The sequence below is a fragment of the Bombyx mori genome, chromosome 14 (genome assembly GCF_030269925.1).
Source record: "Bombyx mori chromosome 14, ASM3026992v2".
Classification (NCBI taxonomy): Eukaryota; Metazoa; Arthropoda; class Insecta; order Lepidoptera; family Bombycidae; genus Bombyx; species Bombyx mori.
In genome coordinates, this window is record NC_085120.1 from 10,263,131 (window position 1) to 10,287,435 (window position 24,305).

Here is a 24,305-nt window from a genome sequence, read left to right on the forward strand (position 1 = left end):
TAACCGTCCGCTCTTTAATTTGTAATTACTGGGGCTACTTTAACAATTCCTCTGACATACTCAATCCTTATTTTGTCCATTCTTGTCACTCCACACATCCATCTCAACATTCGCATCTCTGCCGAATGCACTCCCTGCCGCCGATATAAAATTCTTGTAGTCTTATAACCCTGCGCAATTGTTTTCTCGGGATGATTCCTTCATGTCCTTTTTACCATCCACCAGAGCGGAGTTTATCTACGCTATCGGGAACCACTGCGTTCATTCACAATATTTTTCCAGAAATATTTTGTTTTCCACGTACCATCCATCTCTGGAATGAGTGCTCCTCTCGCTGTTTCCCGAGCCTTATGACAAGTCCTTCTTCAAACGAGGCTTGCGGAGGGTCTCCAGCAGTAGGAATGGACTGCTACTGCTAACCATCAGGTGGGCCATATGCTCGCCAGCCTACGAAGACAATAAAGTATTGGTCAGACAAAGAACTTCAAAATCGATAAGTCCAAGTTAAGATTTTCTAGCTACCTAATTCCCACCATATCTATAACCGAATTGATTTTCGCAATTGGAACACAAACAACTAGACAAACGAGGCGGGTCTTATATTGAGTACCTTTAAAGTGACGCGAGAGCTTTCGCAAAATTAAAACAAAAGCCCGTCAAGCATAGCATAAGGCTATTTAAAAATGTACCCGCCGAGTCTATCTCGCAAACGCTTAACACTTAAACGACCAAACTTAGATGATTTACAACAAATTCAGTATCTCAGCGACTCATGAATATTTGATTCGCCCCCGAGATTTACGTTGGAGTTGGGAAAATTATTAAACTGAATAATCCGAATTAACAACAAAATATGTACTTTTGAAGCAGCGTCTTCATACAAGTGGCCAAATCTGAATTTCATCTCAGATAGTTACGGGACACGTTCCACGCGATATTTAGAGTTAAGCAGAAACCAGAATGTGAAATGACCTTGCGTACCGTGAATATGAAATTGGGGTCCATTTGTTCCACAGACCCATAGACAGAATAGAACCCACTGTGAATGCCGCCACTCGTCTCTGGTCGTCTCTGGTGGTATAAGTCTCAATCGTGTCGTAGTTATGTCTGCATCGCAGCAAAAATAGACAGGACGGTGGTACTTATCCGTGCGAGCTAACAAAACGCGCTTCGACTAGTAATTACGCAAATTATATTATAAAATGTCCGGGTTTGATTCTTATTACGTTAAGTTATCTCTTCATCGTGGAAGACGTTCATGAACATGAATTAATACGTGCTTAAATAAAAAAATTGGTAGCTGCAAGCGGTGTTCGAACACCGACACAGTTGTATCGCTCGATGCGCTTGCACCGGGCGTCTTATCTTTTAGGCCACGACGACTTCTTATGTAAGATATTTGATATGTCAACTGACACAGCATGCTACACATGTGACAAAAACGAAACCCGAAAAAAAAGCCATTTCCGTAATGAATAGCATTTAGGTTAGCGCGACATCACTTCTTGTCTCAAGGAGATGTCATTCACCTCTTCGTATAGTTCGACCCTGTTTCATCTGTAATGCATCAACAAAAACCTATCATCGTAAAACTTTAATAAAATTTTAATGCTTTTTTCACAATCCGTTCGCTGTTCCAAATTATCTATTAAAATATTTTTAGTGATCTTGCGTAGTTAGTAGCAGAAAGAGAGGTGACAATTTAGAAGAAGCTGCTGGTAACAGACAGTTTTTTTTTTATTGTTTAGATGGGTGGACGAACTCACAGCCCACCTGGTGTTAAGTGGTTACTGGAGCCAAAAAAAAGCTGAGAAAAAAAGCCTTTAATAACTTTCTCCTGGACTATCCTGCGCCAGCCCTGACTATTCTAGGCTGCGCTGATGCCAACCTGGACTAAGGTGTTGAGAGTAGAGCGTATCTGGTCCAACCATCGCATTGGACTTCTGCCTCTGGGCCTTCTTCCTCATACCTTTACTGGTGGTAGGAACCTCTTGTGAGTCCGCACGGGTAGGCACCATTACCCTGCCTATTGCTGCCGTGAAGCAGTAATTCGTTTCGGTTTGAAGGGCGGGGCAATCGTTGTAACTATACTGAGACCTTAGAACTTATATCTCAAGTTGGGTGGCGCATTTACTATGTAGATGTCTATGGGCTCCGGTAAGCACTTAAAACCAGGTGGGTTGTGAGCTCGTCCAGCCATCTAAACAATAAAAAAAACTCTGAATTAAATCATAAAAATACCTACTCTTTATTTAATAAGAAATAAAATTTTGCTAAATAGAAATTAATTCGTGAATCTACCTACGTGTTTTACTTGAGTTCACCGTTTGAGGAAGCAATTAATTATGAGCGGATATTTTGCCGTTTTGTTTAAACCAAATTAATATAATTAACTTGTTTACCTTCAAAATGTAATTGTATTAAGCGTATTAATAATTTTTGCTATTTAAATGCGATTTACGTGATTACGGCTTGTGCGTCCCGAACCTTTGGAGGGACGGTAATTTTCAAACTTTCTGTATATCTGAGTGTTCTACTAACTCCAATAAAGAGTGCCCCTAGTCAAGAAACGATTCCCTGGTCTGCATTTCGGTCATACGAGAACAAAGGACACGGGCCACTCTCCATACATTGCACGGCCCACGAAACGAAGTTCAAGGACAGTAATGAAATTAAGTTTAAATAACAGACTATATATCCCTTTTATTATAAACAAATTAAAATCAATATTGTTTATGGGTATACAGAGATATTTAAAAAATTATATAAGATTTTTAGGTTACCTATATCATATGATTTTCTGTCAATACACTTACACTTTAACATCATCATCAGCTTAAATATTATTTATATTACTATACTTTATAAAACAGACCTATGGTAGAATTATTTTGTCCGTGCAGTTTGGGTCGTAAAAAATCGGAGCGGCGTCGGGTGGCGCATTTGCGTTGTAGATGTCTATGGACTCCAATAACCACTTAACACCAGGTGGGCCGTGAGCTCATCCACCAATAAAAAAAAAAAACCCAAACTTCACTTCATTTGCTTAGAGGAAACTTACCTTCTAGAATGATTTTCCAAAAAACATTTTCGTCTAATTCCAGCTAGAGTTTTTCTTCTTAAGAAGAATCGTGAATCGATTTAAAATTATCGATTATTGATTCAATAAAAATCTTTTAATATAATACCATCTCAGGTGCACCATTATAAGTGATTTATTTTCATTATATACTACATATTTTCATTCTGATCAAAATTTTAAAAAGAAAGCGTATCTCCGGAATCGGCTGTTAAGATAATTTTTGCGTGTTATTCGAATAAATGAATCGACAAACTTAAAAACTTTAAATCGACTTTGTGAGATACAACTTAGTACACTTTTAACAATAGTTGACCGTAGCATCTTAAGGGCAAGCGCCCACTGAGTTTCTCGCCGGATATTATCAGTGGGTCGCCTTTCTGATCCGGTGGTAGATTCTGAGCACTGCTCTTGTTGAGGACAAGGTTAGCAACACTCCCGGTTAGAGCCCCGTGAGCTCACATACTCGTACACGTCAAGGAGAAGCTGAAATAGCAAGGCTATCAGCATAGGTAGGGAAAAAAAAGGGCAATGTGCCCTCATCATCAGATTAACGGTTTGTTTAAGTTAAACCAAACATTAGTCGGTTTTGTTGTATGATTAAAATTTAAATCACTATAGTTTGCATCGGGTTATTGCGGTTGAGTCGGTCGCGTTGTATGCAACCACAGTAGGCTGACTGGCTGCTGAAAATGACGCGTGACTCGCTCGTTTGCAAAATTTAAATTCCGGAAATCGACCTATTCAATTTCCACATTGTAACGTCTGAAATTAATTTCCAAAATGGCCGCAACTAAAACCTTTTTATTGGCCTTTGGAGCTTAATTATCGCTATTTCACGTTAAACATACAATCATTATGGTCCAATAAAGAATTTAGAAAGAAGTTTGAATTTAGCTAAGTATCAATATTTTGTCATTTAAAATAATTATTCTTCACGTATTCATAATTTAAAAACCAAACAAATAAAAGGGATGTTAAAAAAAAAACTTTTTAAATTTATTTAAAAGTTTAAAAGATTTTGATTCCAAATTTAAAGGCGGATTAAAGGAATGAATTACGAAAAGCATATTAAAAACATAGAATTAAGTTATAAATCTAAAACGAAATTAGATCGAAAGGCGGATTAAAGGAATGAATTACGAAAACTTATTAAAAAAATAGAATTAAGTTTTAAATCTAAATCGAAATTACATAGATCGAACGAAAAACAGAATGAACAAGTCGTGATGAGACCTCAAAAAAACCTAAGTTCCAAATTTCCACACGACACAAACACTTAGGAATTGTTTTTATATGTGCCGTTGCTCTTTCTCAACTTCAGTTTAAACTAAACAGATGTTGTGAGTGGATGCGCGGCTTGTTTGAATTTCGAATGCTAGAAAAAATATTTCGAAAGTAATCTGTGTTACATCTTTTTTTTTAATTAGTCCTCTCATGAAAAGGTCTTATGCCTTAATGAACCATTATATCTAGTTACGTAATTCAATTTCAAAAGATGCTTTGTGTTATGTTCTTCGTAATAAAGGTTATATACATATTTATATATTAAAATGAAGCGCATTCAAGCCGAAGCCCCTCTGTGGGCATTATACTTATAATATGCCCACAAGAAACATTTTAATAAATCGGTTACATGTTTAATTGTACCCAGAGATTATCGATCTCATACAAACAAAATATACCACTCAACCAACCAACGTTGACTTTCTCCAATTTTTAACGAGCAAATAATCCGAAATGTCAGCTAATAAACAATTTATTTATTCATAGTTTTTCTTTCAAAACTCGTCATCAGCATCAAAGCCCAAATTTATATGGTTAAATTTTCTAATCTTTAGACTGTTCAAAAGGAGAAACCCCATTTTGGGCCTAAGCGTTACACGAATGGGATATGTACCAAAAAATTCGTCTATTTTGCTTGATTAACCTATTGAAATCTTAGCTTCATTGACAATGGCCAAGTGTAGAAAATAAGTTGAATTGTATTTTTTGTTTTAAACAATCTTTGTAAACATCTGCAACACTTATTTCAATATACGTAACTAGCTCCACAAACGTGTGGATTAGAATTAGAGCATCCATAAAATAGGATCGATTTCGTGGAAATCGAGTGTAAAAAATTATTAATACTCTTTTGCTTTAGGATAAATGACTGTTTTTATAGGTATTTTAATCAATGTAAATAGAGTATAGCCATCGAATCGTGACACAACTACTTACAATGGCGGCAATTCAAAATATCTACAACTGACAACATTAAATATAGCATGAAAGGGTAGTTTTGCATTTTTATATTAATTTGACTATGCCATAGAAAAACACCAATGTATCAAATCGTGTTATGTTATCTTTAATGTTGCCAACTGAAGATATTTTGGATTGCCGCTATTTAGTTGTGCCATGATTCGCTGGCCAGACTATAAACTTAATCTCATTGAATAACGTAACGTAAAGCACCAAAATCTACTAACAAAAATCATTAAAATAAATAAATAACTGTGACATTTAGTTATGACACGAAATCATGTCGGCAACTGCGGCTATTCAAAATATTTTCAACTGGCAATCTTAAATATAACATGAAAAAGTCGATTTGGTACTTTGAGTTTTTCTATGGTGTAGTTACATTAATAATTTTACTGGTGGTAGGATCTCTTGTGAGTCCGCACGAGTAGGTACCACCGCCCTGCCTATTTTTGCCGTAAAGCAGTAATGCGTTTCGGTTTGAAGGGCGGGGCAGCCGTTGTAACTATACTGAGACCTTAGAACTTATATCTCAGGTGGGTGGCTCATTTACGTCGTAGATGCGTCTATGAGCTCCAGTAACCACTTAACATCAGGTGGGCTGTGAGCTCGTCGATGGGTATCTAAGCAATAAAAAATAAAAAAGGCATGAAATAAAATGAAATGAAATGTGATGAGATAATATGGGAGCACGTAATGATAAATATTTTATATAAAAAAGTTATCATATAAATATAGTTTTTCATATAAAAAAGTTTTCATTAAAATTAAAATAAGACTGACCTAAAGGTCTTAGTTACCAGGTCATAAAATCCCTTAAAAAATCATTTCGTGCGCAGCGCGTTTCGCATTACGTTGTTTTTAATTTTTGGCTTTCGTTCGTTTTCGTAAACAACCTAACGCGCGATTTCTCGTAACAGGTTCCATTTTTATTTTAAAGCAACCTCTTGCTGCAACATGTTTCGTAAAAAATTACTCATCTTTAGTAGGAAACAGCCTCAAAAATATCGTTTTTATTAAAATATCTCGAACAATAAACATAACCTAAAATGTAAACATTGTCTGATTTTACCAATTTGGCCATTGCTGGGAGACCTGAAAATTGGGCTCATGAAACCTTCTTAGGTATTGTAACTTATGCCCAAATTCTAGCACTGTAACGCCAGGCCCAAGTTTGTATGGATTTCGGGTTTGTCCTTTATACATACATACCTCGAAATTTTCTCTAAACTCGGCAACACCGATATCAAAATTTTAGCTTTCATTAATAATATGTAATACGTAATCACGAAATTTCACGAGTCAGAGACGTTCAAAGCGGCTTATACCGGTGAATTCGGTGACGTGCCAAATTCTAAATACTCAACGCGTGTGTGTACTCCGTAATTTCGTATTTGTCGCCGTGTACAATGGAAATTCGAATGTTGCCAGTTTTTTTACTGACAATAAATAAAATGTTTTTTTTTTAAATATTGTTTAGATGGTTAATAGTCCAGAATGAATGAATACAATGAAAGATTTAATTGCGTTTACTGTAATATAAGTAAGACTTTATTGACAATGTAAAATTAAAGTTACAAGAAATGTATCTATTAAAATATTCATTAATCTGTAATATAAATAAGAAAAGAAAATTTAAAGCCTTTAATCTCTATTTAAATTAATATTTTAAACAGCATTATATAATTATATACTATGCAAAACTGAACTACTCTCTTTACTAAACGATAGGTGACTGAATTCGTCAAAGAATGATCTTTTTAGAACTAAAGAGTTTTAAAGGTTTTAAATACTTAAAGGTTTTTCTTTACATTTGAGAACGCGATTTTTAATGATTGTTACTTTTAAATTTATTTTCTATCATCCTTTCGGAGCTGAAAAAGGCTGTATTAATTTAATCCTGACGTCTTTTCAATATACAATAGTCAATTAAAAAATTCAATACAGAAATATTGAATTTCTACTGGTGGTAGGACCTCTTGTGATTCCGCACGGGTAGGTACCACCACGCTGCCTATTTCTGCCGTGAAGCAGTAATGCGTTTCGGTTTGAAGGGCGAGGCAGCCGTTTTAACTATACTTGAGACCTTAGAACTTATATCTCAAGGTGGGTGGTGCATTTACTCTGTAGATGTTTATGGGCTCCAGTAGCCACTTAACAGGTGGCTCGTCCACCCATCTAAGCAATAAAAAAAAAGAAATTAGGACTAGGTGCACTTTTAACCACTACAGCTATTGTTCTTGTATCACAATTTGTTCTCTTAAGTCGAATAGCCTCTTTAGCTACCAGCGAATACATAGTTAGGGAAAAAAATCGCATATTAATACCGGGTTGAATTTTTTGAGTTGTTCTCTTTCAAACTCGAAAACATACGAGAACACCGCCACGCTACCGACATCCCATTTAAATTCTAAAGCTTCTATAACGTGCAAATATTCCTGAATATACATAATTAAGTAATTCTCATATTCGTCGCGTTCATTTGCATGAAAATCCGCAGAGCCTCCGAGGTGGGTTTCGTGCGAAATTTTCACTAAACATTGTATAAAGGTTTTTAACACGTTTTTATTAGCTCGGTGTGTATTTTTGTTTTTGTCTTTAATCACCGTTATCACCGACCTTAACACCTTTGATTAAATTAACTTGAAAATTTTGTACACGAATCAAGTAACGATGATAAAAAAATTATTTAAAAAAAATCGCTCTAGTATTAAAACGATAAAAAAATATGAAATCAATTGTTAGTTCTTTTTGGTATTTAATCGTTTTTTTGTTTGTTTTAGTTTTTAAACTGATCATATTGTTATGTAACTGGTTATGTCGCATCTGGATATTGGAGCGACCAAGCGATAATACTACTGCAGTATTCTTTCTGTTCAAAATTAGGGAGATTTTTCATTGTCTTTTGTTTCATTAATATTAACTCTGCAGTCGAGATTTTTTTTACGGCAGGTTTAAAAGTTAATGATTACAATTTTAAAAAGCATAGAATTGATTTATATACCTTTTTTTTGAGATCTTAAAATTTTAGTGCAATGTATAATGTATAGTTTAAATCCATTTTTTCTTCTTTAAAATTAAGTTAGCTACTTTTTGCTATTTAAGGTGACTCACCATTGACAAATATCCAGCTTTTCTTGTAATCATCCGATTTATGGCTGCAAAATATTAATCATCATACTATAGTTAAGAACTAAGAGAAACTAGTCAAATATGTGGAACATACGCAAGTCAAGATTAATTTCGATGTAACTTTAAAAGATCCCCATAAAAAGCTGGCGTTTTGGATCATTGTTTTTATACGTCTCGTTTTTTTCTAAATAAATACACTCTTAGTTAATATCCTTCGGAATTTCAAATCATCACCCATTTGGGTTTCTGGGTTGATTAAGAGCACTAAATTTCAAATTGCATCTCTGCAGTAAAGTGTCTAAGATACGGACATATAGACAAATGAACTAGATGAAAATTACAAGATTTTTAGTTATTATTTTATTTTACTTAGATTGTCGAACCTGGTGTTAAATGGTTCTCGAAATCCATAGACGTCACCAAGGTAAATGAATCAATGCCCAACAAATTGAACGTTTACTGCTTCACGGATGAAATAAGACAGGGTGGTGTTACCTCCCATGCGGGCTCACAAGACACCCTACTAAAAGTGAAAGAATAATTCTTTTTCGATTCTCCCAAATAATTCTGTCCTATAAGAACAAGTTTAATTAAATTTTACTGCTGCTTTGCGGATCTTAGTAGCCCTGCGGGTAGCTGTGTGTATGGTAAAATAAATGTTATTCTCTTAGCTATTCAGTTCATTTTTCAGGATTGCCATAACTGACAGAACAGAGATAGGTTTAGTAATTTTTGATGATCATGAAAACTCTTAAAGCTATTCTTACGTACCTTTCGCGAGTTATGAAACAGATAGGTTGTACTGAAGTTCGTATTTTGGTACCCTTTGTTCTCCAAACAAAGGGTACCTACCGCAAGGGTTTCAGTAAACCGAACGGTTATTGTTTCATATTAGAAGGCATTGTTATTGTACGAGTCAATGTTTTTCTTTTTCAGGTAAGCACTGCTTTTGGAAGGTTCAATGTGACTTTGCGTTGCTGAATTTTCATTATTTTGGTGTGAGATAGATTTTAGTGGGTTCGTATTAAAAACAAACGAAGCATCCTGATTTTTATTAGTATATAGAGCTCGCAGCTCGCCCTTAAGTTGTTATCAAGGCTCATAGACGTAAACACAGATTGCGACCTTGAAACTTGAAGCCAAAGTCACGTTTGTTTTTTAGTTACTTACTGCTTTCCTATTCTGCGAACCGAAACGAATTATTGCTTCACGAAAGAAATGGCAAGGTTGCGATAACCACCTAGTAGTATCGCAAAGTAGGTGCGCAATATCATCATGCCCACTGAGTTACTCGCGGGATCTTCTCGGTGGGCCGCGTTTCCTATCCGGTGGTAGATTCTGCGAAGCACTGCTCTTACTAGGGCCAGTATTAGCAACACTCCCGGTTTGAGCCCCATGAGCTCACCTACTAGTTCGGTAATTCTAGAATAACCCCTCTAGGTTACTAGAATAGGTAGGGAAAAAAAATCATCGGCAAATTTTTAACATCGATTAGGTTCCCTGATCGTTCGTGAAGAAGGACGGTAGTCTACGCATTAGTAAGTAAGAGCTCGTTAGGGTCTGTTTAATGTGCCTCACGTAATGATGAGCGCTTAATCGAATGTGTCTAATTTATCTCAAATTTATCGTTCTTATCGTATTGAAATGAATCAGTCTTGACAACCGAAACCGTTCACTTAGTTTTTTCATTATCTTGAGTTCCAAACTTCGATACAACATAGATTTTTAATATCCGATTTAAAAATTTTATGTTCAGCATCGGTCGATGATATATAGTGAGAATATTTATAAACTACCCTCGTAAAGCAACCTAAAATGAAATGTTACGCAAAGCAAAAACTTAAAAAGACAAAAAGAGATATAAATTTAGGAAGTCACAATTTTCTTGTAAAGTTTAATGAAATAATGATTATCGCAATTTAAAAAAACAAAACTCGAGTTGTAATCGAACAATATAAAAAGTTAGAAATGTAAACAAATTACTGTATTGTTGCAGTAACAATAACAACAAAGTGCTGTAACAAAGTTTGTTCGCAGAACAAGAAGGCGTGCATACTAGACTTGGGTTTGTTTGTTTGAAGCTGTTTTGTTTCGTAATGTAAGAGAGGAGAGAGAAAGAGGGGCGCGTGTTTTTGACGTTTCTAAGATACTTTTCCCATTTTACAATTTGTGTATTGTGAACATTGATTAGTGTTTTTGTTTTGAATATATTATGTAAATTATACTCGGCTATGTTTAATTTTACTTACTAATATATTAATTAGTATACGCTAACCAAAACATACTACTTTTTTTTATTGCTTAGATGGGTGGACGAGCTCACAGCCCACCTGGTGTTAAGTGGTTACTGGAGCCCATAGACATCTAAGACATAAATGCGCCACCCACCTTGAGATATAAGTTCTAAGGTCTCAAGTATAGTTACAACGGCTGCCCCACCCTTCAAATCTAAACGCATTACTGCTTCACGGCAGAAATAGGCAGGGTGATGGTACCTACCCGCGCGGACTCACAAGAGGTCCTACCACCAGTATAAACATTTAATACATTTAATATAAATATGAATGTTTGTATGTGCAGTTGTCGGCACGTTTTAGTATGTACTTTTTGAAGTGAAACTTCGTTAGGCACGTTGAGGGTAAAATTTAACTCGCGACACATTCGTTACGGCTAGAGAGAAAAGATACAATTAAGGAAGAGCGAGAGTGAGAAAATAGACAGAGCGTCTCGGGAACCACTCGACGTTATTTCGTTTAGCGACATCTACTGGACTACATATGAACTACTACATTACAAGGCCAATGGTGTGAACAGCTTAGTTTCTAAAATATTTACAAAGATTAGTATTTTAAATTATCACTAAAAATTAAGAAAACCACCATACTATTTATTACACAGCGCAAAAGAAATTTCAATTCGATTTCAAACGCGATATCATCTACCGCGCTGCGCGAAAGGGACGGTGAATACCCTCTTCGGAGTTGCGGGAAAGAGACACTCGATACGATCTGAAACATTACCAAAATTTTTAAACCTGTTCAGAGAATTCCTATCCAATTTTAATTGATTCTTCATTGCACGTAATATACCCAGGTAAACTTCAATGTCTTCTCCATTATGCGGCTTTAATAAACAAGACATGTGTTTCCAAAAATAGCGATTTACTACGTTTTTAATAAAAGACAAAATATAGTACTATTAGGAATCAGAAGAAAAACCATTTAAAAAAATAACAATTAGCACACGTTTACAGAGATTTAAAACAATGACTCACGCACACCACGTCCACGACTACCTTCTCTCACGAACGCCGCCGATCGAATGAATGTTTCGAACAAAGGCGTTGCTATTTATAGGCACTGTACCCTCAACATTATTATAAAATTCGTGTTTCCTAAATTAACACTTAAAGTCTTTGAACGATGGTCTCTCGACGAATGTCAACCGACAAATGCGCCGGTGACGGAGCTGCGTGCCGGTTTTATACCCTTTTTGTAGGGTATTCCTTACACGGCCTCTCCTGACTGTGGTTCGTCCTCGACCACATAACTGGGGTCTACTCGTAACGATGATGCGGAAGCGTGCGAAAGATCTTGTTAGGTCCGCGCCTCCCGAAAGTTCGGCAGGGTGGCTGTCCCAGCTCCAGTCTGCAACCACGATGTGAGGCTGCACCACGTGTGGCGGGCGTCCCGCTCGACCGTCCTGATAGATAATCCTGAAAATGCAGGCAGAGCGCATAAGTAGCTCAGCAGGACTGCAAACGAACTACTCCTTACTCGTGACTCCCTGCGTCGGGCTTAGTGGACCAAAGGCATCATAGTCCCCGACGAGTGAAGCAGCAGGCCACAGATCGAGCGACATCGCCCTCTGCGTCACTGCCAGTCGTACGGCCCGTGAAGTCGGCGGCTCGCGAGCATCACGTGCAGTGTGCACATAAGCAGCACGTGCGGTATGCACGCCAGAAATAGATGAGCGCGCGCAGGCAGCAGCACGCGAGCAGTGCGCGCAGTCTGCACGCCAGAAGTGAGAGAGCGCACGCAGCCAGCGGCACGCGAGCAGTGCGCGCAGTCTGCACGCCAGAAGTAGGTGAGCGCGCGCATGCAGCGGCACGCGAGCAACACGTGCAGTATGCACGTCTGAAGCAGGCGAGCGCCCGCAGGTAGCGGCACGCGAGCAGTGCGCGCAGTCTGCACGCCAGAAGTGAGAGAGCGCCCGCAGGTAGCGGCACGCGAGCAGTGCGCGCAGTCTGCACGCCAGAAGTGAGAGAGCGCACGCAGCCAGCGGCACGCGAGCAGTGCGCGCAGTCTGCACGCCAGAAGTAGGTGAGCGCGCGCATGCAGCGGCACGCGAGCAACACGTGCAGTATGCACGTCTGAAGCAGGCGAGCGCCCGCAGGTAGCGGCACGCGAGCAGTGCGCGCAGCCAGCGGTACGCGAGCAGTGCGCGCAGTATGCGCGCCAGAAGTAGATGAGCGCGCGCAGCCAGCGGCACGCGAGCAGTGCGCGCAGTATGCACGTCTGAAGCAGGTGAGCGCGCGCAGGTAGCGGCACGAGAGCAGTACGCGCAGTATGCACGTCTGAAGCAGGTGAGCGCGTACAGGCAGCGGCACGCGAGCAGCACGCGCAGTAGCACAATCATCCTTAATGCGCATATTCCTGTTAGTATCCAAGGGCCAGTGTGCGTCGCCCTTCGTTAAGTGTCTTCTGCATTTGGTTACCAGTGATCCCTGTAAAATGGTCCCAGACCCACTCGTACAAAGATCGTATTAAAAACGTACGAGTGCATTCCACACGCAGAGTTTATTCAAACGTGTGAAGCTTCCCGGCACGCCGACCATACTCAAACGTGCCGAGGCTTCTCAATACGCAGGCCTTGGCCGATTGTATTGAGGCATCTCACCGTGTAGAATTAATCGCACGAGTGAGGGATACGTAAAATGGTCCCAGACCCACTCGTACGAAGATCGTATTAAAAACGTACGAGTGCATTCCACACGCAGAGTTTATTCAAACGTGTGAAGCTTCCCGACACGCCGACCATACTCAAACGTGCCGAGGCTTCTCAATACGCCAGCTTAGGCCGATTGTATTGAGGCATCTCACCGTGTAGGATTAATCACACGAGTGAGGGATACGTAAAATGGTCCCAGACCCACTCGTACGAAGATCGTATTAAAAACGTACGAGTGCATTCCACACGCAGAGTGTATTCAAACGTGTGAAGCTTCCCGACACGCCGACCATACTCAAACGTGTCGAGGCTTCTCAATACGCCAGCTTAGGCAAATTGTATTGAGGCATCTCACCGTGTAGAATTAATCACACGAATGAGGGATACGTAACTAGAGAGCAATCATCTATAGCTTACCCTTCAGGTTCACCATAGGAATACGTATACTTGTGAACAATGATAATTATTAACTTTACTGACTCTCAAAGAAGGCAGCACATGTCTCAGGGGTCCACTCGCCCCGCCACGACACCATATGTTGTGCAGCTGCTTGCGTAGTTTTGCCATAACTGCCGTTGAGCAGCCGTAGGGTATAGCGTCCACTGGGTAGAATTTCGACAATCTTATACGAGCCACGCATGCCGGAATCAAGTTTACCTGCCGACCGATATTACGCAGCTACCGGCACGTCGCTTGCGTGTTACTGCCGCAGGAACCATCGACGGGTTCGAGCTAGCGGCAATGCCCGTGAGGCACCATCCTCACCATTCAGTAAGGTCCACGGGTTGCCGGATCTAGATTTCCTGTCGACTGTGAGTTATTACCAAAACAAGATTATCGACATTAAAAACGGCTGCTGCTCGTCGGTGCCCGTCCACGCGAGCATCATGTCGCTTTACACTCCGTGGTACCAATTGATAAGCTCTACCTTGACCTAGTTCTCGACGAACTTCACGGCTCGGAAACACCTCAGTCGTGACATCATTAATTAGAGTCCTCACCACAGGTGTGGTGGCGTCTTTTCTACCAGAAGCTACAGGGCGGATGTCTGTTGTCTTGCGTTCAGAATGAGCTGTAATCTCAAAAGTTTAATTGACCATTTTGCCAACACAGTCCCGTCTACTTGTTTGATATTACGCGTCACTGGTGACCACTAATGCCTGAAACCTACAAGGACTCTGCCTAACCTGACCTCCACCAAAAATGATTAGTGTTCGCGGCTCTAACCGGAGGGCCCCGTTATGCCCCATATCACTATTAAAGTTCTATTAAAGCACTAGCGAGGGTAGACGCCTCAGAACCAGGGATACTAGATTCTACGCGACCTTGTTGCGAACCAACGATATTCGACATGGGAGTCGTAACTGTCCGTAGAATATCACGTGGTCTGTTCAGCGTGCGCCTTATCGTTAGAACGTGTCGCGACAGGTTCTATCGTGCGCGAGCGCATCGTTCGTATCGCGATTCTGTCTATCATCTCTGTGATCGCGAAAGCATAATATCGTTTTCGATTACGAGAATCATCTCGAGACGGTCGCCTCCGTGTACTAGGAGTTTCAGTATGTCTCATTATCACTGTTAAAATTTGCAATCACACAAGAAAAATAACAAATAAAGTATGAAAGCATCAAAGTAAGCAGTCTTTGTAAAACAAAACAAAGTTCAGAGTTTTACGCTACTGTGGGCTATTTGAGTCCTTTATCCCACTTCTGATATTAGGAATCAGAAGAAAAACCATTTAAAAAAATAACAATTAGCACACGTTTACAGAGATTTAAAACAATGACTCACGCACACCACGTCCACGACTACCTTCTCTCACGAACGCCGCCGATCGAATGAATGTTTCGAACAAAGGCGTTGCTATTTATAGGCACTGTACCCTCAACATTATTATAAAATTCGTGTTTCCTAAATTAACACTTAAAGTCTTTGAACGATGGTCTCTCGACGAATGTCAACCGACAAATGCGCCGGTGACGGAGCTGCGTGCCGGTTTTATACCCTTTTTGTAGGGTATTCCTTACAGTACATATTTATAATACAGTAATGCAAGATGAACTGATATAATAATTTCATGAATAATTGTTTAATTCTTTGTTACGTGCATTGCATAAGCTATGGCGTCGGCGTCATAACAGACACAGTCCAGATTAAGTTGCAGCAAAGCAGCTCTTGGAGTAATTCAGTGGAAATATTTACAATGTTTCATAGCGCCAATACACAAGATCATAGTAAAAGTAATGATAGTAAAATGGAAAAAAGGTCAATGCCAGTAAAATAAATCCAAGAAAAATCAAAACACATCCATTTTGAACGTAAGCACAGGCAGCGAAGCAGCAAGCGAAGTGTCAGTCAGTCAGATTAAATTCAGTGTTGTCAGTATAACATTAAATCGATATATCGAGAATTTTTTTAAATAACCGATAATTGATTTATTTTTCTTAAACTTTTTTTTACGAGTACACATTATTTTTATTTTTTGTTTTAGTTGCATTTAAATAACAATACCAGTAAAGTCCAGTGGGTATGTCTTTGATGTTATTTTAATGATTAATGATAATATTTAAAATGTTTTATTTATATACCTAAAATGCTTATTTAATAATTAAAATGTCTTGATGCTCGCAATATGTTTTCCCGCAAAAATCAAAAACCTTGTTTTCTTCAACAGAGTTCCTTTTTTTAGACTAATTATTGTAAACTACAGTGGCTCCCATTTGGAAGAAAGTAAATGCACATTTATTTATGCCAAAATTAATGCACTAAGTATTTTTTCTCTAATCTATTGTCCACTTTGGGCCTGAAATGGACATTCCCCTTTGTGTTATGTTTATGTGCATCATTGCGATCTCAAATAAACTGAAGCTGCTACTATACCATGCTCTGTGGTGCAACAGTCTGGCGGCATACGGAAGCTTCAAGCTATGAAATCTCGCGGTCGTCATGGCAACCGCCGTGTTTACACCCCCATATCGATCCGACCGGCGTCTGTTTACATTCCCACTGCAAGAGGGGTAGTTCGATTACCCCTGGCCTTTACAAGGGGATGTCATAGGGTACTTTGCGTCCCCTATTCTCAAGGGTAGGTATTGATTATAAAGTTCTCGCGAAATATTTTCGGATGAAATTTGGGTTTCATTTAAGAATAAATAAAACGTCCAAATAAAAAGTTCTAGGTAAATATATAGTTTTAGTTTTAAGAACTAATTAAGAATAATAGCACTTGGAGTAGTAGTATGTTCAACCTACGTTCTCTAAGTACTTACAGCACAATCATACTTATTTTATACACAGTAAGTAATATGTTAGTAAATAAACTAGGAGCTTTTACTTGGGTAAGTGCCGCAATACATCCTAATTCTGCCACATGATCGGTGTATATGATAGTCGCTAGTACAACTACAGTGTACTGAAATGGCGCAGTAATAAAAAATAAATCGGTTGTCTGTAAAGTCGGTTTACTGGCGATAGTTGAACGTGACAACGTCATAAGAAAATACTGATGGAATGATTTCATTTTTCAAAAGAAAATTTTAATTTTATTTGCTTGATATATATTTGACACCACATTCACTTTTCACTGAACTTCATACTTGACGAAAACATGTAAATGTATTATTGTATAGCAGCTGTCCACGCGGATGCATCGCTCACTCAAGTAGGAGTGAGACACATGTCGAATGCTGCCGAACGCGGAAGACGATTGTGCCTCTTTGTCGCTCGTTGCGCGCTCTCGCTTGCACTTCAAGCTTCAAATGGAACGCCTCAGAGCGAGGTAACGCCGCACGAGTCATGTTTTTTCGTGCGTGCAGCCGGCTCCATCGAATTATAAGACGTTGTCACGTCAATAAAGAATAAATAATGTATTTTAATTTTCTTAAATAATTTATCCCAAATCATAGCGTTGTCGTCTTCGCGTGCCGAAAGTCAGTTTTAATTTTACGTAATTTTGTTGTCGATCATTTTCTTTTGTTTATTGTACGTTCGCTTCGGACTGTTATTTGATAGCACGCAATAGCTTGAGTTCTGATGTGCATATTTTGGCTCTATTCGATCTCAATATTAAAATCTGCTTGCTTTGTTAAACCGATGGGCCACCGCATGCCGAGGCGAGGATGAAAATGTCCGAAAATCGAATAGTTAGGCTGGAGTTCATAAAGCCTTATAATTATGAACAAAATAATTTTAAGTATAAAGCATCAAGTATCAATCTATCAGCGTGTTCATTTACGTCTGTATATGAAGAGGCAAAGCCCATTACTGTTCAAACAAACAATCAAGGCTCAGATTTGGTTTGCTTTCCATTGCCGTGCCGCAAGCTACTCGGACACAAAAGGAGGAGTCCTATTTTTTTTTAAATCTACCTCGTTAAATTATCTAATTTCTAATTAATTTAGCGAAAACAATATGAACAAGTAACATTTTGACATGAAATTCAAATCGAATATATAATATTAATGTTTTCTTTGCAATGTAGTAATTGCGTGTTCGTACCATGGCCATAGATTCGAAATCATTTTGTTTATGATCGAATGATTTATTGATTACAGGTGGCAGGTTCTGTTACGGTTTAATCTCGTAGTCATTATTGTTATATTGTTATTATATCCGACGTTTTGAATGTTTAACAGGGCTTCGTGCTTACGGACGATTAAGGTGTATAAACATTTGAATCTGGTGTTGACTACCCTCTAATTTGCTGTAAAAAAATCTTAACATTTCTTTCCATACAGAATGAACTAACAGTTGTATTCTGGCGGTACCACTCGCGAAGAAACATTGTAATTCCAATGGAATTGAAAGACTTATCTACCCTAAAAACCAGAACGCTTGGGTCGTTGTGTGATAGATATATTCTGGTAGTGCCCAGCCAGGTGGAATTCGCAATACACAACAATACGTAAAGTACACTGAAACAACAAAATAACCCTTTAAACTGGAAGGAATTGCGCGGCAGAAATAGTCGGGGTGGTGGTACCTACCCGTGCGGACTCACAAGAGGTCCTACTGCCTATTTCTGCCGTGAAGCACTAATGCGTTTCGGCTTGAAGGGTGGGGCAGCCGTTGTAACTATACTTGAGACCGTACAACTTATATCTCAAGGTGGGTGACGCATTTACGTTGTAGATGTCTATGGCCTCCAGTGAGCACTTAACACCAGGTGGGCTGTGAGCTCTTCCACCCAATTAAGCAATAAAAAAAAAATAAAAAAAATTGCGCGTTCCTATAATAGGATCAATCCTGTTGGCCGCAACGTGTCCTTTCACGAGTAGCTCTCATCTCCACCTGATCTGGTCGGTTCAGATATTTAAACTAACATAACAAATGGAGCACGGTCGAGTCCTTCCGTCGGGTATCTCCTTGCACCACACGTAAGCGGACACCGTCTGTATCGATTGCAGGTGCCGGGGATGTCTGACTTAACATGTGTTGCCTTAAACTTATAAACATACTTATAAGTCGTCATGGCCTAAAGGATAAGACGTCCGGTGCATTCGTACCTAGCCATGCACCGGTGTTCGAATCTCGCCGGCGGGTACCAAGTTTTTTAAATGAAATATGTACTTACTTAATAATAATTAATATATGTACTGTATATCAAAAATCTTTTACTAACCTATATAATCTATATATATAAAAATGAATTGCTGTTCGTTAGTCTCGCTAAAACTCGAGAACGGCTGAACCGATTTGGCTAATTTTGGTCTTGAATTCTTTGTGGAAGTCCAGAGAAGGTTTAAAAGGTAGATAAATATGAAAACGCTCGGAATTAAATAATAATAACAAACTTTGTTTTCCCTTTGATGTGTCCTCCGTCGGACGGATTCCTTTTGTTTGTTGTAAGTTTATTTTATACAAAAGCTTAGGTCTTTTATTTATCGATTGAGGAACAACGAAGTCTGCCGGGTTAGCTAGTAAAATATAAAATTTAAAATCACGATCGCCTAAAACGTACGTACGTACAATGGAGAGCTTGCTTTAGAATACGTTTTAAAGGAAATCGAAAAATTGGTTTCCGAAACCCCGGAAAGAGATTGCATTCCCCGCAGCGAACAAAGGAGCAGTCTATTCAATACTGAAGTATATTCTACTTAAGTCTCTCAATAAAGCAAAATGTTCGCATCGAATCAGTTCCATTTAGGAGATATAGTCAAAGAACCAAACTCTAAATTTAGTGTCAATTTAAAATAACTAGAGGTCCCGTACTAGTCGAAATTCAACTATAATTAATTGGAATTGTAAGTTTGTACACTATTATGATTGTATTTTATACTTCTATAATCACAAATTTCGCCAAGACTACACTATAAAAAATATTAACAAAGACAAACAATATTTAATCTATTCTCAATTTGACAACAGACGTCAAGAACAAAAGTTTGACAATAAATAGTATGCATGCGTATGTGCGTCAAATACATGGTATGTAGTGTGTGTAATGTTTTCTCTATTTATTTAATATATCTTTTATGCATTATTTAAACAATATATTAGCATTATGCACTTCTTCTCTATATTATCTATAAGTGTGGAAAATTTCATACTGCTCCGTCCACGCAATTTTCGTAAAAAGGGATACAAAGTTTTTGCTTCACGTATTAATATATAGATACTGGTGGTAGGACGTCCTGTGAGTCCGCACGGGTAGGCACCACCACCCTGCCTATTTCTGTCGTGAAGCAGTAATGCGTTTCGGTTTGAAGGGTTGGGCAGCCGTTGTAACTATACTTGAGACCTTAGAACTTATATCTTAAGGTGGGTGGCGCGTTTACGTTGTAGATGTCTATGGGTTCCACAGTAACCAAATACCAGGTGGGCTGTGAGCTCGTCCACCCATCTAAGAAAAAGAAAAAAAAATATTCTGTCAGATTAAGGTTTTGATTGTCACTAAATTTACGTTGATAGTACTTTTAGTCCTCCCGATCAAAGCTTGCCCGACCAACGCCTTTGCGAGTAATGTAAAATGTCAACAAATTCATTGAAAAGAAACTGCATTATTTATTAACCCGCCCTGCCCGGGAAAACCCGCTGATCGCGTTTAGTTAAAGCCTTAATTATTAAATACCAGTTCTAACCCACTGCCTCGCTCGCGTTAATGTTGATAAAAACTCAATTTCGCATTTATAATAATATCAATTAATTAAATCGTAAATCAGAACCTTAAAAAATGTAATAAAAACTAAAATATATTATTCAAAGGAGTCCCTTTAGGCATTGTTCCGAAGATACTAGCAGCGTTCCCCCCTTTGAATAGTTAGACTAATTCTTTGTCCTAGGTAGGTCTCCTGTGATGTCGACTAACCCTTTTTCCTTAAAAAAGAAATAAAGAAACATAAAGTTTAAATCCAGAAGAGTTTCATATCAAAAGATGGTTGATTTTGCCCTGAAGCTATGGCACTTACTCTCCTATCCATCTGCGGTACGATAGGGTGGGTACGTTGCAGCCTCGCAAAGATCGGTACCACGTCGTGAAAGCCACATTGGAGCATAAGATAAGAGGCTCAATTATGTTGTTACTACGGCCGCACTATTCAACAAACACATTAATTCCTTTGAAAAAAAACACAACGTGTGATAGAACGCATAGCGCTCATAACCTGTCATATTTTTAAACTGTACAGCAGCTTTAAAACTGCTGAAATAAATAAATTAATGAATTTACATGTTCATATCAGCTCTAGCTCCAACACTAAAAATCGGCGGACTGTTTGATTCAAACTAATGTAGTGAATATGTACACAAAAGATGTTAATCAGTTTTATGTTGGAAAAAGAAAACTTTTCGCATCGATTTTTTCATTTATCAAGAGTGTCACAGCCCTAAAAGATGTATATATATATATATATAAAAAAAGGTATAAAGGATGTGTACTGCGTCGTCGAAGGTTTGAAATTCGAAACCAACTGGGTCAACGCTTCGCCTCTGAATCACACACTTGTGGGTAGTTGAAAAATAAATAAAAAAATATTGTCCATGTGACGAGTCATGTGGGGTCGTTCACCGGTCCGTTGACCTCTGGTAGTATATGGGAGCAGGGTCGGAGCGAGGAGGTCACGGGCAAAGGTTAAGTTGATCTGTTCAAACAAGCATTTGCGAAGACGCTAGACTGAAAATAATTTAAGTTTGTTTGTTAGTTATCATCGTTCGTATCGGCGGCAAATTTTATTGAACCTGAATCGCGTAGCTGTTTATTCAATGATTTATTTGAAAACGTTTCAACTGTAGAATTAAAGTTCAGCAATTTTACACTTTGATTTTACTCAAAGTATTTAATTTGAGTTTCGTTACGTTTAAAATCCTAGAGATTTATTTTGATGAGTTTACAAAAAATTTGCTCTTTTTTCGGAATCGACTCAAAGAAATAAATCTCAAAAGGTGCAGTTTTTTTTATTTTTTAATTAACTCTAGAACTGTTATGAGTATGTCGTTGTAATATTTATTTAATAAAAAAAACAATCAGGATTCACATAGTAGCAAAAACGCACGTTTCCTCACATGCGCTAGAAGTGAAACCTTCAGAATTATTCTCATTCTGGCCCGGGCTAAATCGTATAGATGATGATGAATTTCCATTAAAATTTCAAATCACCTAAATAGGTTTTTCTTGTTTATTATAGCCTTGACAGCTGTTCTCCATAATTCCTATAATAAACAAGGATTCGACATGACCACGACATCTCTTTTTTTTCCCCCTATCTATACTGATAGCCTTGAGAGGCTATTTCAGCTTCTCCTTGACATATAGATGACCTCACGGGGCTCAAACCGGGAGTAACCGCGAGAAACTCATGGGCTGTGTCTATGGGCGACTTCTCTGCCAAGAGTAACCGACTATGATGAAATAATTTTTCACCACAAAAAAAAAGGAAACCAGTAATTAAATAATTACAAACGATTCCATAATCATCACCAAGATCGCGTTTTCAGGAGCGAATACAGCAAATCGCCCCCAGTACCCGTCGCCTGAATGCAGTCCTGCATCATACCTTCGGTTACCTATTTATAGATAATTGCTAAAACATCCGGCCTACCTCAACGCGTTGCATGTTCACATGAACTGTATATTATACGCTGGCTTTGTTTATTGTTTTTTGACTCCTCAAAAGCTTTGTCATCAAATAGAAAAAACTATACTGACCAAAAATCTATTGAAACTGAATCATCACCCGTGGATACCTAATTGAACATTTTAACAACTGTAATGCAAACGATCGAAGGTTTCTCTCAAAGTTAATGATGGCGTCGACCTTCTGATGTCCATGGACTCCGGTGAGTCATTAATAAATGGCGGATTGTGATCTCGCATCAATAATACCTGAAAAGGCAGCCATCATATCGTTCATCTAAGAAGAGTGGTGTAAGCTCGGGCGCAACGTGGGTGGACGAGTTCAAGATAAACTTGGTGTTAAGAGTCCGCAGACCTGATATCAGCCGACGGCCGATGATTTATTCATTTGAAACATTCTTTTACCGACCCACGTAAAAATTTCATGCCTAAATTTACCAGCATGACCGTAATACCATATGGCGATACGTAAATTAGACTCGAAGGAAACAGCTGGTGGTCAAGAGTCACTGGTTTTACATCTGTGACGCACTGAATAGGGGTAGGTTAATAAAACATTTTTATCTGCTTAGCAAATTTGTTGTTTGTTGAGTTTTTAATAAATAAATATATTTACTAACAATCACACCACGTTAACTGGTCCCGTGATAAGTTCGTAAAGAACTTGTGTTACAGGAGATTGTTGTACTAAGATTATTCTAATATAGAACTTGGCTTTGTTCTGTCGTAAAAGGCGATTATGAGATCCATATTATTTTTTCCTACCTAAGCTAGATAGCCTTGAGAGGCTATGCCAGCGGAACCTAACAAGTAGGTGAGCTCACGGGGCTCAAACCTAACGACGTTGCTAACACTGGCCCTAGCAAGAGCAGTGCTTCGCAGAATCTACCACCGGATCGGAAACGCGACCCACTAAGAAGATCCGGCGAGAAACTCAGTGGGCTTAAGTTTGTATAAGTACCGTCAAAGCAAAAAAAAAATTGCGGTACGTCTAATTATGGGTGGCAACATTTTGATAAAAAAGTGTAGTCAACTATACCGCTTACCCAATTATAGAAGGTTCCCGAAAAGTCTTGTCATTTAAAACGCGTTAATTTCATCAAAGCTATGATTGTAAAAGTCGTACAAAAATACATTTTATACCAACAACTTGGTATTTCATCGTTGGCTGTTGATTTCCTAGTCGTTGTCGCGTTTAGCATATCAATTGATCTAGGCAGACTGTTTCGAACAGCCTAGCAACTACACAGAACGCTCTTAATCCTGATTGCGTAACGACGAAAATCGCTTGGCTGTCTCTTATCACAATCGCTTCGGAGAACGGTGACTCACCTCGAGTTTTTGCTTCGTAAGGAACGAATTCTACCTGGATTTCTTGTAATTGTCAGTTGGCACTCGATTCCTTTGTTGTTCAGTAAATTTTATCTCATTATAAAGAACGCAATAATAGTTTAACGCTCTCATATAAATAAATACACACATATTTGGTTACATTATAATATTTAAAATGCAAAAAAATCAAATAAAATACAATTTCTGTTTTGTCATTAAATAATCAATGTATTTGGGCGTTTTAAATGTCGAAGGCATGAAAATCGGTAATAATAATAAGATCTATTTGAACTTGGTACGAGTCACAGTACGCGTATCGATCGAAAAATCAATTAAAGGCCCCCCTCGGAAACAATATAAATGGCTGTTGGGCACCCCTGCAGAAAACACTCACACTTATACAAATAAATGTAACGCACACGCACGCGATGTGCGTGTAGGAACGACAGCTGCAACACAACTTGAATCCCAGGCGAGCGGTTCTCAAATTTAGTT

The 24,305-nt window shown here is 38.5% G+C and overlaps 1 protein-coding gene and 1 long non-coding RNA gene across 8 annotated transcripts in view; one reads left to right on the top strand and one right to left on the bottom strand.

Annotated features, from left to right (window-relative positions):
• The window catches only part of LOC101743927 (brain tumor protein), a 486,142-nt gene that overhangs the window by 398,437 nt on the left and 63,400 nt on the right, over positions 1 to 24,305 (top strand). The gene's annotated exons all lie outside the window — the stretch shown is intronic.
• On the bottom strand, positions 110 to 3,054 carry LOC134200125 (uncharacterized). The gene is made up of 2 exons (XR_009974900.1): positions 2,876 to 3,054; positions 110 to 447 (listed from the first exon to the last, which is right to left on the bottom strand). It is a non-coding gene; the product is annotated as an uncharacterized LOC134200125 (long non-coding RNA).